The 12,764-nt window shown below is 40.2% G+C and overlaps 1 long non-coding RNA gene across 1 annotated transcript in view; it reads right to left on the reverse strand.

Moving 5' to 3' along the window:
* LOC106147377 overlaps positions 1–6,419 on the reverse strand; it is a 55,510-nt gene extending 49,091 nt beyond the window's left edge. Inside the window, exons 1-3 of the long non-coding RNA XR_001232249.1 lie at positions 6,316–6,419; positions 4,019–4,223; positions 3,259–3,472 (exon numbers count right to left, since the gene is read on the reverse strand). This is a non-coding gene — a long non-coding RNA (uncharacterized LOC106147377). The remainder of the gene's footprint in view (positions 1–3,258; positions 3,473–4,018; positions 4,224–6,315) is intronic.
* Between the last annotated feature and the right edge of the window lie 6,345 nt (positions 6,420–12,764).

The raw sequence follows: 12,764 nt of genomic DNA on the forward strand, positions 1-12,764 counted from the left end.
CCACTTTGTTTGTAACTCTGTATTGTCTGTATTGTGCTTGTGATATGTTGTAAAATGTTGTATGTCTGTTAATGTTTCCCTCCTTTTATCTTTAAAATAAAAAAAGAAAAAAAAGAAAAAAAAAAGTGATTTTGAAAAGCCATTCTACAAAATCAAATGGATTTAGACATTCTTGCAGCAGCAGAATTTGGAATCTGTGCCATTATCAAAACAGAATATTGTGTGTACATTACTGACAACTCTATAAATATGTCTTCTGCATTGCAACATCTATATTCACAGATTGGTCTCAAAACCAGACTCTGCCATTAGCATTGATGACTAGCTACTATCCTGGTTTTCTGGAACAAACTGGTGGAAAAAAGTGCTCATTTCTCTGGCTATGATACTGTGCATTGGAATTCTTTTGTTCCATGTTGTTGTGGGTTAATGTCATGCATGCCCCTGCCGTCTTGTTCAGACTATTCAAGAGTGATGATTTTACAAATGGCAAAATCTGATGTTCCTATATGTCCTTTAGATTAGTCAGAAGAAGACTTAGTCCCTGGCTAGGCACAAACAGTGCCCCTCTTCAGCATGAAGTTACATAAAGTCAGACCACAGGGCCTTCTGCACTCTCTTTAAGAATAAGGCAATAAAGTTGGGAGGATAAGGTAGGATAGATGAAATAAAAGATTGGTGAAAAAGAGACAAGAAAATCAGAACTAAAAATTATACTTAATAAGAAGAATGCAGGGGCTGGGGATTTAGCTCAGCAGCAAAAGCGCCTGCCTGGCAAGTGCAAGGTCGTGAGTTTGGTTCCTGGTACCAGAAAAAAAACCAAAAAAAAAAAAAAAAAAAGAATGCAATTTCCAGGGCTTAGCCAAAATAATCTAAAAGAGCCCCATGCCAACATTCCTTCACTAGATTTACACCTCTTTCTTAGTAGACCCATCACTAAAAAGTCATAAATTGACTCAATTAAGAAAGTAAGATATAGGGCCCTGGCCCTACGATAAACATTGTTCCAGTGTCAACAGAACTTGGCCAGATTTAAACTCCTTCCCTACCAGAACCAACACTAGAAAACCATAAATTGGTTCAATTAAAAAGGTGAACAAAAGGTTGAGCAAATCCGGAGAATATTTAAACCACCTATTTAAAAAAGATGTCTTTAAATGGGCTGGCACCCTTTTGTGGGGATGTGCACTTTTTTCCTCTAGTTTTTCACTCCCTCAAGAAAAGTATAAATGTACTCAGTTCCATACTGTAATGCATCTCATTTTCCTAAGTGCCCACACTCCCCTCGTGAGTGTGCGATACTTGCTGTCTTTGCCTAATAAACACTACTCATTCTTCTTTCTGACATGTCCTGAAAATACTTTTTCTCTGACAGGAGTCCCTGAGCCTGGAAAGGTGGGGTAGGTAAGTTTGGGAAACTAGGACTCAGCCTGGTGACAGGGTGGCATAATTTTGCAATAATGCAAAAGCTATATTTTGTTCTAAATTGATTATATAGGCTAATAGTATAACTTTTGGGTAAAACTTTTCTAATTATTATTATCTATTAAGAAAAATATTTTTTAAAATAAAAAATATAATGGACAGAAATAATGTCAGTATCTTTGTTCAAAACAATATGGTTAAAATACTGATCTCTTCTTAGCAAAATTTAGAAAAGAATGTTAAAAAAGAGGTTTTAGATTTGTAAAAATAATTTCTTGTGCTCTTTACTGTCTGCTAAGATTAAATGTTTGAAAAAACTAAGTCTTAGGAAATTCATATTTTTAGATATCTGTTTAAAGTTTTGTTTTACAATTCTGGTTATACAAACTACTGTCATGTGAATTTCCTTATTTTTAAAAATGTTATTATCTTGGTATAAAGCAGCCAGTCATGACCGTTGTCTTAAAATGCCATAAATGTAACTGAATCATTTTGGTAAACAGTTACCTTGTTCATTGCTTAAAGTCATAACTGGCAATGGCTGAGTTCCTCTTGGTTAATAAGAGATGGTCTTGCTCAAAATGCATGTTCTTAGTTGGTATAATATGCGTTTTTATATACTGTATTCAAAATTGTTTGCAGTATAGTACGTGTACATACATAATCCTAATGGTGTTACTATACTCTAATTTTTGGTCTTGTCATTAGTAAATTGTGTACTTTCTCCCAAATGATAATTCACATTGGTTTATAAGAAGTGGGGACTCTTATTTGCATGATATACCTTTTTTGCAGAACTATGCATGCTTCACAGATATATTGGCTTTCTTTAATTAACATGGTCACTATTTCTCAGTACAAGTCTACTGTACAGACTGGATTATTTTGCTCCTTTTGGCTTGTTTTATATGTTTGTAACATGTGCAAGTATCGCTTGTCAAAGTTCTAATATGTGAGGGTGTCGAGTACAAAGTAGATAAGATAAGACTTGAGAACGGACCCTAGGTAAGTTCAGTCTAAGAGACTCTCTTTCCAAATCTCTGTTATTGCTCATATTTGGCAAGAAGTGTTTTTATGACACTGACTCCAACCACCTGTCACATCTCCTCCAATGTGGGACATGTTCCCATTGACCATCACAGAGAAAAACTACCTTGGCACCAAGGGACAAAGCTGCTGATAGTTAATGGGAAATGCCTTTAGTAAAGAAGAAAATGCACTTGGGGGGAAGAGAAAATTGTTACAAGCATCAAAGTGTCACCTGTGTGCCAATCCTACGAAAGTAAGAGCTGCAGAAGTTACGAAAAGGAGTTCTTAAGCATGAGTATTTTAAATCAAAAACCTTTCTAGCAGGTGTAATGGTCATCTATCCTCTGAGCATGGCCTTACTTTGCATTTGTTTCACAATTTTAGTGATATTTTTTCAGGCTTAAGCATCTGGATTTCCTTTTCTTATGCTCCAGCTACTTTTGATAAAATCAACACACTAATCCAACATTAGAGCCAGCCAGATGACATGGAACCTCAGGGCCCTCAAGATTGATGGCTTAAATAAGCAAAGGAGGAATTTTAACAGGCACTAAAAATGGAACTTTAAAAGTTAGATTTTTTTTTCCTTTAGAGACTAGTGGCTTCCTGAGGGCTAGGGCATAAATACTGTCCCCAACTCATCTCAGCACAGATAAATGGACAGAATATGCAAGTGCTGACAACAGCACATCTTGAGCCTGTTTTCTTTCCACAAGGAATGGGACTGTATCATTCAGTGCTCATTAGAGAAACAGATTTAATATAAGATATGTAAATATATAAGGATTTACAAGGTAGACTTACAATGGCTGCCTGCAGAGACAGGTGAGGAAGAATGCAACAGGCTGCCTGTGTGATGAACATCCAAAGATCCAGTCAGAGGTCAAGGACCTGTAGCTCACTGTAGTATCCCATGCCAGTCTGTATCAGGAGGCCAAGGAGTCTGTGCTGCAAGGCAGAAGAGTCTGCACTGGAAACCAGGAGATGACATCCACATTGAAGATAAACACTGGAGCTCCTACAAAGAAACAAAAATGAAACTTCTTTCTTTGTAACCCTTTTTATTCCTTTCAGGTTATAAACCTATTTGTTGGTACCACTCACACTCAAGGCAGGATTCTCTCTTCAGTAAATCCCTTTACCCACACCTGTAACTATGCTAATCCAATTAGCTGGCTATTTCTTACTCAAGTTGATGCAACAGTTAACTATCACAATCCACCCCTTCTTAACTTGAAAATCAGACACATTTTCTTAAACCATAGTTAGTCTTCAGGCACAATTACAAATTCATATTTACACCTAATAGGATACAACTATTCAGGGTACAAACAGAAATGCACTAATTCCCTCCCAAGAATAGAAGGCATATTTTCTTTGGGTAATGCTTAATCCTAATATTTCATACTTTGAAATACTATAACCTGGGTTTAACAATACTTAAGAGCCAGTATTAGGACTGTCAACATTATACTACATAGGATACATATTGAAAGGTAACTCCTATAATTACAGTACTCTGTTCTGTAAGTGATCATGGGGTGTACCTGACATTTAGAACTACCTTCATCTACTACCCATTCTGAATTCCCTTAGCCTTCAACAAGCACTCTAGCAGGTCTTGGTTCTTTCCAGATTGGGTGATCCACATCTCCATTCCTGAAGGCTCTGGGCCATTTATCATCCTTCTGGGATTGGGTTGTTGCCGGGGATATAGCTCAGCAGCATAAGCACCTGCCTGGCAAACACCAAGGTCCCGAGTTCAATTCCTGGTACCAAAAAAAAAAAAAAAGGATTGGGTTCTTGTAGTTTCTTGTTGACATTAATGAGAGAGCATGGTAATACTAGGAGATGCCCTAAAAGATCTGCTGCACTTCAAATATATGCTTCCTTTCCTCCACTACGGAGTAATAGTCCAATTTCCTCTTGATAATATTGCTCAATGACCCCTGCCAAAGGTTATTCACTCACAGGTATGAGATCAAAATAACCAGGGGGAAGTCAGTATACAGTTCAATGGAATCCTCGTTGTGGTACAAGCCTTTTCTCCTCTGGAACTAAGGCTTCTAGGCCACCAGAGCATAAGGTCACGGGAACAGAAAGCAAAAATGTTGCTAGTGGATCACTAGGGGTAATGGTGAGTGATACCATTCCCACTTCCACCTTGGTTTCTGGCTTCATGAATCCTGGCTTTCGGAGATAGAGTACCATATAGTTAATGCTGATCCAAAGCACAAAAAGCCTTTTGAAGAACCTTGCCCCAGCCCTACAAGATATTGCCACCTACCTAGTGCTGTCATCTGCAAAAGGCCATGCCAACTTTGTCAATACAGCTGTCTCTGGCTAGTGAGGAACATTTAAGACCAGTGAATTCCATGAGCATGAGCCCATTGCCTCACTCCTTTGGCTGTAAAGTGTGTTCCTTGGTCAGAAGCAGTGCTATATGAAATTCCATCACAGTAGACAATGCATTGTGTAAGTCCATGGATGGTAGTTTTGGCAGCTACATTATGTGCAGGCAAAGCAACTCCATATCCAGAATAAGTGCTTATGCCAGTAAGGAGAAAGCCCTGCTCTTTCCATGATAGAAGCAGTACAATAGAATCAATGTGCCACCAGGTTGCAGGTTGATCACTCAGGAAATGGTGTTATATTAGTGACGAAGTGTTGGTCTCTGCTGTTGGCATAGTGGGCATTCTGCAGTGGCCTTAGTGAGTGGGAGTCCATGCTGTTGACCATGAATAACCTCCACCCCTGCCACCACGGCCACTTTGTTCATGAGCCAATTCGGCAATGATAGTAGTGTCTGAAGAAAGAGGTTGATTGCTATCCACAGAACTGGTTACACTAGCCACTTGATTGCTAAAGTCCTCTTCTGCTGAGATCACTTTTAGGTGAATGTTTACACGGGGTACAAATGTCTTCACACCCCTTGCCCATGTGGAGATATCTATCTCTATCTTTTTTTTTTATTTTAAAGAAAGTAGTAAATGAGAAACAAACAAACAAAAAATAGAACAGTAGCAGCATACAGGTATCAGAAACATAAACAAATCAAAGCAAGAACATTCAAAGTGATACAGGGTCTCAAGACAAAATAATACGAATGAACAGTGGTTGTTACATTACATATCGCTATCCTCAACTACATTGCTCAGATTATTAGATGGAAGAATGAAAGATTGCTCAAACCATTAAAGAGAATAAGAAAATAATTCTCTATCTACATATATATAACTCCTCTTCAATATCTTTGTCACCAATTTCCAGTCATGTTCCTTCCAAGTTCCTGACCACCTGGCCACACAATTTGCTACACCCCATGAATCAGTATACAGTCACACATTTAGTCATTTTTTCCTTCTAGGCAAAATTTACTACCAAGTACACTGCCCAAAGTTGTGCCCACTGTGAAGATTTCTCTTCACTGCTGCCTTTCTAGGATGACCTAGAAAGGGGATGTAATGCTCCAGCTGTCCACTTGGGGATGATGCCTGAATAATGTGTAGACCCTCTGTAAACCAGAGCCTTGCCTTTCCTTCTTCTGACAGCTCATCATATGGTATGCCCCATGAGGCCCACGTGAGGAGAGAGAAGGCAATATAGCAAGAGTAGAAACCGTGGGCATCTGGGCAACTTCTTCATGTAACTGATTTGTGCTCTCTGTACCTGCTCTGGCTTAGCTACATATATACCCCTTCCATTTATGGACTATTGATTTGTACCTCCAACTTTACGACTTGGTGGATCAATACCAAGGCTCATTATAGGTGAATCAGTCAGTGTTTACTAGAGAAACATACAATACAAGATATACAAATATGTAAGAATTTAGAAGATTGGCTTACAGTGGCCACTCACAGAGTCAGATGTGGAAGAGTGTCTGTTCACTGGAGATCTAAAGGATCCTGTCAAAGAGTTGGAGCTCACTGTATTGTCCCATGCAAGTCCATATCAGGAAGCTGATGGGTCTGCAATGGAAGGTGGAAGGGTGTGTGGTGGAAGCCTGAAAAGTCTGTGCTGGAATCCAAGAGATGACACTCAAGGTGAAGACAAAGACTGGAGCTCCTCCAAAGAAACAGAAGGAGATCTGTCCTTCTTCATTTCCCTTTTACACCATCCAGGAGACAAGTAGCCCTAGCATAGGTTTTCTATACCCTAGGGTGTGGAATTGCTGAGCCAATTTAGTTGAGCTTCTCTTACTCAAATATACACAATCAATCAACCATCAAAATAGGCAACTCAGATCACATGGTAACTTGTTGTCTCATGGTCAAATGTTCAGTTTTCACTATGGCCAAGTAGCAGGCCAAAGTCTGTTTTTCAGAGAAAGACTAGTTGTCTGCAGATGATGGCACAATCTTGCAGCAAAATCCTGAAGGCCTCCACTGCAACTACGGGGACATGGCAGAAACTCCAAGGAGCATCCCTACCTGGCACTGACATTCCAAGTACTATTGGATGTATTGGACCATACAGCCTGGACCTGCTGCAGAGGTTTATCTTGTTCTGGGTCCCACTCAACAGTAGCAGTTTTCTGAGTCACTAGATAAATGGGCCAGAGTAAAATACCTAAGTGAGGAACGTGATGCCTCCAAAATCCTAATAAGCCTACTAGGTGTTGTGTGATACTTTTTATTATTTATTTATTTATTGTTTTGGTTATGGGCCAACCAGACGCAACAACTTATCTTAGAAGGGATACCTCTACAGGGCCCAGGCCATTGGACTCCTAGAAATTTCACTAAGGTACGAGGACTAATGTTTAAATTTTAATTGGATTTATTTCCAATGCCCTGGCTCTCAAATGCTTTACTAACAACTCACTTGGTCCAATTAGCATAATATTATCAATATAATGGACCAGTGTGAAACCTTGTGAGACAAAAAGGTAATCAAGATCCCTGTGAACTAAGATTTGACACAGGCCTGGAGTGTTAATATAACCCAAGGTAGGACAGTGAAGGTGTATTCCTAGCCCTGCCAGATGAAAGCAAACTGTTCCTAATGGGCCTTATGGATAGTGTGGAAAAGAAGACATTTTCAAAATCAACAGCTGCATACCAAATACCAGGGGATGTGTTAATCTGAGCTAGCAAGAAAACCACAACTGTTATAGCAACTGCATTGGATTCACCACCTGATTCAGCTTCCAGTAATCCACCATTATTCTCCAAGACCTATTCATCTTTTTCACAGGGCAAATGTTAGAATTAAATGGAGATGTGATGGGAACTACCACCTGTGTATCCTTCAAGTCCTTGATAGTTGCATTAATCTCTATAATCCCTCCAAGGATACAACATTGGTTTTAGTTTACTATTTTAATAGGTAAATGCAATAATGGCTTCCATTTAGCCTTTACAACAGTAACAGCCCTCACATTACAGGTTAAGGAATCAATGTGACAATTCTGCCAAGTATCAAGTACAGACATTCCCTTGATTCAGAGTACACACATGGAAAGATCATAGGAAAGCTAAAGATCAATGGAAATGTAGAGATCATAATACCTGACAAAAGTAAATATTTCCTATAAAGGAATACAAAATTCCTTGCTACCTGACCTCTGCATAATAATAAAAGAAAAGCCACAAGCATGCGCTCAGATAAAATAACTGCCATGCTATCTAAAGTACTGTCCAAGGAAGACACTATAATAGACATGCAGCCAGAGTGTCTAGAACCTTTTTGCAGGGCACACTTGCTTCTTCCACTGCTAGTTCTATAGTCAGCTGCCAATTGTCAGCCATTAGCACCTTCAGGTACTACCTGAGCTGCAGAGACCTACCTTGCCTAAGACACCAAGCACTTCCTGAGATGGGTCACATCCAGTGACTTGAGAAGCAGGAAATATAAAGGTTTGGCTGTTTCCTCCCATCCCAAGGAAATTCAGTAACTCTGATAGGTCACTTCACCTTCATAGCTCCCCTTGCAATCAAAAGAGGTATATGTTTGACTTGTATTAAGGATATACTTCTTTCTCTTCCCATTCCTGCCACCTTCTTGCCCTTTTTTGGGTGAAGACTAAACATATGTGTAAAACATACACATCAGAGCACCTGAAACAAAGTACCATAAAAAGCTCAACAAAAGGATCAAGATGTGGTATGTATAATATATACCATATCATTATGTATCACAAAATTATAAACATTTAAAAAGTGGTTATTATGGTGCTTATTGTAGTGCTGGATGGTAGAAAGTAAAGAAGAGTAAGATGTGGCCCTGATCCTGTCTCAATACAATTGAATGGAGAGCTAGCACCGATATACTCCCAAAAGACACAACCCTTCCGTGGAGGAGTAATAAATAGTATGCACATTTTTTAGTTGGCGATCCTGAGACTCTAGGAGGGAGCAGTCAGTGTAGGCTGGGATGGTCAGGGCATCTTTACAGAGGAGGTATGATTTGAGCCGTAACTCGCAAGGTGAAAAGAATTGAAAAGACATCATGGGGGTAGAAGTGAGGGATCATAGAAGTGAAGAAAAGAGCTTACCACAAAGCCTCTCGGTTGACCATGCTCAACGAGGTACTTTCTAATTGCTCCTTACCAACCTCCCATAGTTACTCAGGGTAGCCTTATCTCTGCAGCTTCACTAACCTAAAGTGGGGCTCAAGAAGTAAAAATCATATGCCCTTATCTCATTATCAGTTCTAAGCACAAAGTTGGGGCCCAGGTAGCCAGGATGGTGAGTTCATACACCTGTCTGGTACAGAATCTCACCTGTACTCCCTTCACCTACATTAGGACCTGAATCTCAGGACTGAAAAGCAACATAGCCACTTTTCAGTGATTGCTAAATATGCACCCTGCACTGTTTGCATTATCTGATTGAATTTTCACAACAACCTTGCATATCCTTGTTGCTAGAAACAAAAAATCAAGAACCACAAGTTCAAGAAAGAAATGTTTATTTTAGCTCACAGTTTATAGAGGTTTCAACCCATAGTTGGCTGACTCTAAGACAGGACATGGCACAGGATAAATAGTCTATAGCAGAGTATGCAGACAGCAGCAAGCAGCTGTCCTCCCTTTCCCTTTTTATTCCATTCAGGCTACAAACCTTTCCGTTGGAATCACCCACACCCAGGATGGGCCTTCTCATTATCCACACCCAGAACTATGCTAAACCAATCAGTGGACTAATTCAGTTATTGCACACCCATAATACAGCATCACACATCCACAATGCAGCCACCTCCCAAAATCCCCATGTACAAGCACATGAGGCTTTTGGAGGACATCGCTATGAGGCATAACATTCCCTATTCTTTAAAGGACACTGAGCCTTGGAGAGGTCAAGAAGCCTCTTATTCAAGGCAGTACAGGTACAGCCAGTAAGGGGCAGAACTGGTGTTTGAACTGATGTCTCTTCTGACTCCAAACCCTGTGGCCTTAATCACTGTTACTAAAGAGTATAGTCTCACTAACATAATCGGTCATTGGACCCAATACTCTCACCATGCTTTTCTTTTTCCTGTTAATGTAGTCTAGCAACACCATTTTTTTCCAGAAAATAAAAACACCAAGAGCACATGGAGTACTGATTATGGACAAGATGATACTAAAAGTAAACCACTCTCATTCCCCCACAAGTTTTTGTGTTCTGTATATCTTCAGGCTCTAAGAAATATCTTTGTTCTACCTGCAGATATTTCCCTAGAAGTATGACCAAACTTCCAGATTTTGCCTGTCGTCCCAGCACAATTTATAGGGCTTCTTTGGCTTTCAGAGTGCTCCCTTTTATTGGGTGAGAAGTTATATGTTCGTCCTTTCTGTGAAGAGGTAAAGAAGCCTAACACATCAAGTTCTATTGCAACCTTGACCCAAATGCTCTGCAATGATTGGCAGCTCTCCCAGATGAGGGTGGGATGCAATCTTCTGGAAGGATTAGCCAGTTTCTATTTAAAAGTGGAATAAGGACACAGAAACAGGTGGTCCGTGATCACTGCCAGTGCAGCCCACTCTGACTCCTGCACGCAAACTGACCTGCTTGGTGACATGGAATCAGGCAGTCTGCAATACACTGACATCATGGTTCCTAGTTGAGTGCTAAGAGAACCAGATATATCCCATCTACTTCCCAGGGACACAGCAGGTCACCTGCAATCCTGCAACCATTTCAGTCTGTGTCTCTGCCCTCCATGTGCCCCGTGCAGCCAGGAGATACTGGGTCAGAGGGCCCATGAACCACTGGGGTTTCCGTTTGGGCCCTCCCTGTGTGTATCCTGCACCACCTGAGGTATTAGATCAGGTGGTCCACAAACTGTTGACACTGCAGTTTGCTTCTCGGCTTTGCATGCATTCTGACCTCCTGGAGGACACAGAAACAGGTGGTCTGTGATCATGGACAGTACAGTCCGCATGTGGCTCCTATGTGCGCCCTGAGCTGCCTGGAGACACTGAATCAGGTGGACCATGAACTGCTGACCCTGCAGTTCATGTCTGGGCTCTGCCTGTGCCCTGAACTGCCTGGGGACACAAGACCAAGTGGTCCATGATCATGCCACCAGTGCAGCCTGCTTCTTGGTGATATGCACACCCTGAGCTGCCGGGAAACACTGGATCAGGCGGTTTGTGAAGATCCCAGACTGAACAGCCCATCTCGGTGGCCACTGAGGGGCAACTGTGACCACCAGGAAAGCTAGGGACACTAGCAACCTTTGCTGAGCTGCCAGGGAAGAGGTAGACTGGACACTCTCTGCCTCTGGCATCAAATATGACAAGACGAAGGACCAAAATGCAATCTCAGAACCCCACCCCACTCAGAACAAGTCCAGGAGACTTTGACATAGGAGAACTTGGTAAACACACATCTGAAATTGCTGAAATGATTGCAATGGAAGTAAAGAAACAACTCCATCAGGCCACAGAAGACATCAGATCAGAAATAATCTCTCAGCTAAAAAATGAAATGACAACAATAATGAAATAATTGCTCAGCACATCTAAAGAAGACATATATAAAAAAATAGAGGAGCATAGGAAACTGATGGAAACATTAAATGAACAATATAAGAATGAACTAGAATGCATGAAACACATTCAAAGAGATATCCAGGAAATCAAAACTTCCACTGAAAGCTGGAAAAACCACTTGAATAAGGCCAAAAACAGAATTTCAGATCTTGAAGACAGCATGGCAGCTAGCAATCATGAAAGAAAGGATCTCTTAAAATTAAAAAGGAACCAGGAAAAATCAATTCAACAGCTGCAAGATGAGGCAGAGAAATAATGTAAGACTAATAGGAGTCAACAAACAGCGGGACGCAACACACATGGAATAAAGAGAATATCTGCAGAAATAATAGCAGAAAATTTCCCAAGCATGGAAAAAGAATCTGACGTACAGTAAGTGCAGCATACAGAACTCCAACTAGTCATAACAAAAATAAAAATACACCTAGGCATATAATAATCAAGATCCCAGATATCTAGCAAAAGAACAAAATATTAAAAGCCGCTAGAGAAAAGAAACAGACCACCTATAAATGAAAGCCCATCAGAATCACAGCAGATTTCTCAACACAAACCATCCAATCAAGAAGAGCTTGGAGTGAAATATTACAGGTCCTGAGAGAGAACAGCTTCCAACCAAGACTGATGCATCCTGCAAAACTATCCTTCAAATTTAATGGAGAAATAAAATATTTCCATGACAAACAACAACATATAAAAAATTTTAAACATAAGCCCCCCCAAATTCAAAGACCTAATCCAAAAATGAGCATCTGAGATGAATACACACTTTTCAGATAAAGAAATACAAATGGCCAATAAATACACGAGAAAATTTTCAACATCATTAGTTGAGAAATGCAAGTTCAAGCAACACTGCGATTTCATCTCACCCCAGGAAGAATGGCTATCATTAAGAAATCAACCAATAAAAAATGCTGGTGAGGCTGTGGAGAGACAGGAATTCTTCACTGCTGGTGGGAATGCAGACTGGTGAAACCACTGTGGGAATCAGTTTGGAGATTCCTCAGCAAACTAGGACTAGAGGTCCCATTCAACCCAGCTATTCCCCTTCTGAATATTTTCCCAGAAGAACTGAAAACATCATATCATAGTGATATATGCATACCCCTGTTTATAACAGCACAATTTGTAATAGTTAGATCATGGAAGCAACCCAAATGTCCATCCACTGAGGAATGGATAAAAAAGTTGTGGTATTTTTATATAATGGAATATAACTCAGCTACAAAGAAAGATAAACTTGAGGCTTTTATAGGTGAATGGTCACAACTAGAGACCATACTCATAAGTGAAATAAATCAGATCAGCACGCGTAAACAATGTA

Source organism: Chinchilla lanigera, unplaced genomic scaffold (assembly GCF_000276665.1).
Source record: "Chinchilla lanigera isolate Chin_1 unplaced genomic scaffold, ChiLan1.0 scaffold00147, whole genome shotgun sequence".
In the NCBI taxonomy this organism is placed as follows: domain Eukaryota; kingdom Metazoa; phylum Chordata; class Mammalia; order Rodentia; family Chinchillidae; genus Chinchilla; species Chinchilla lanigera.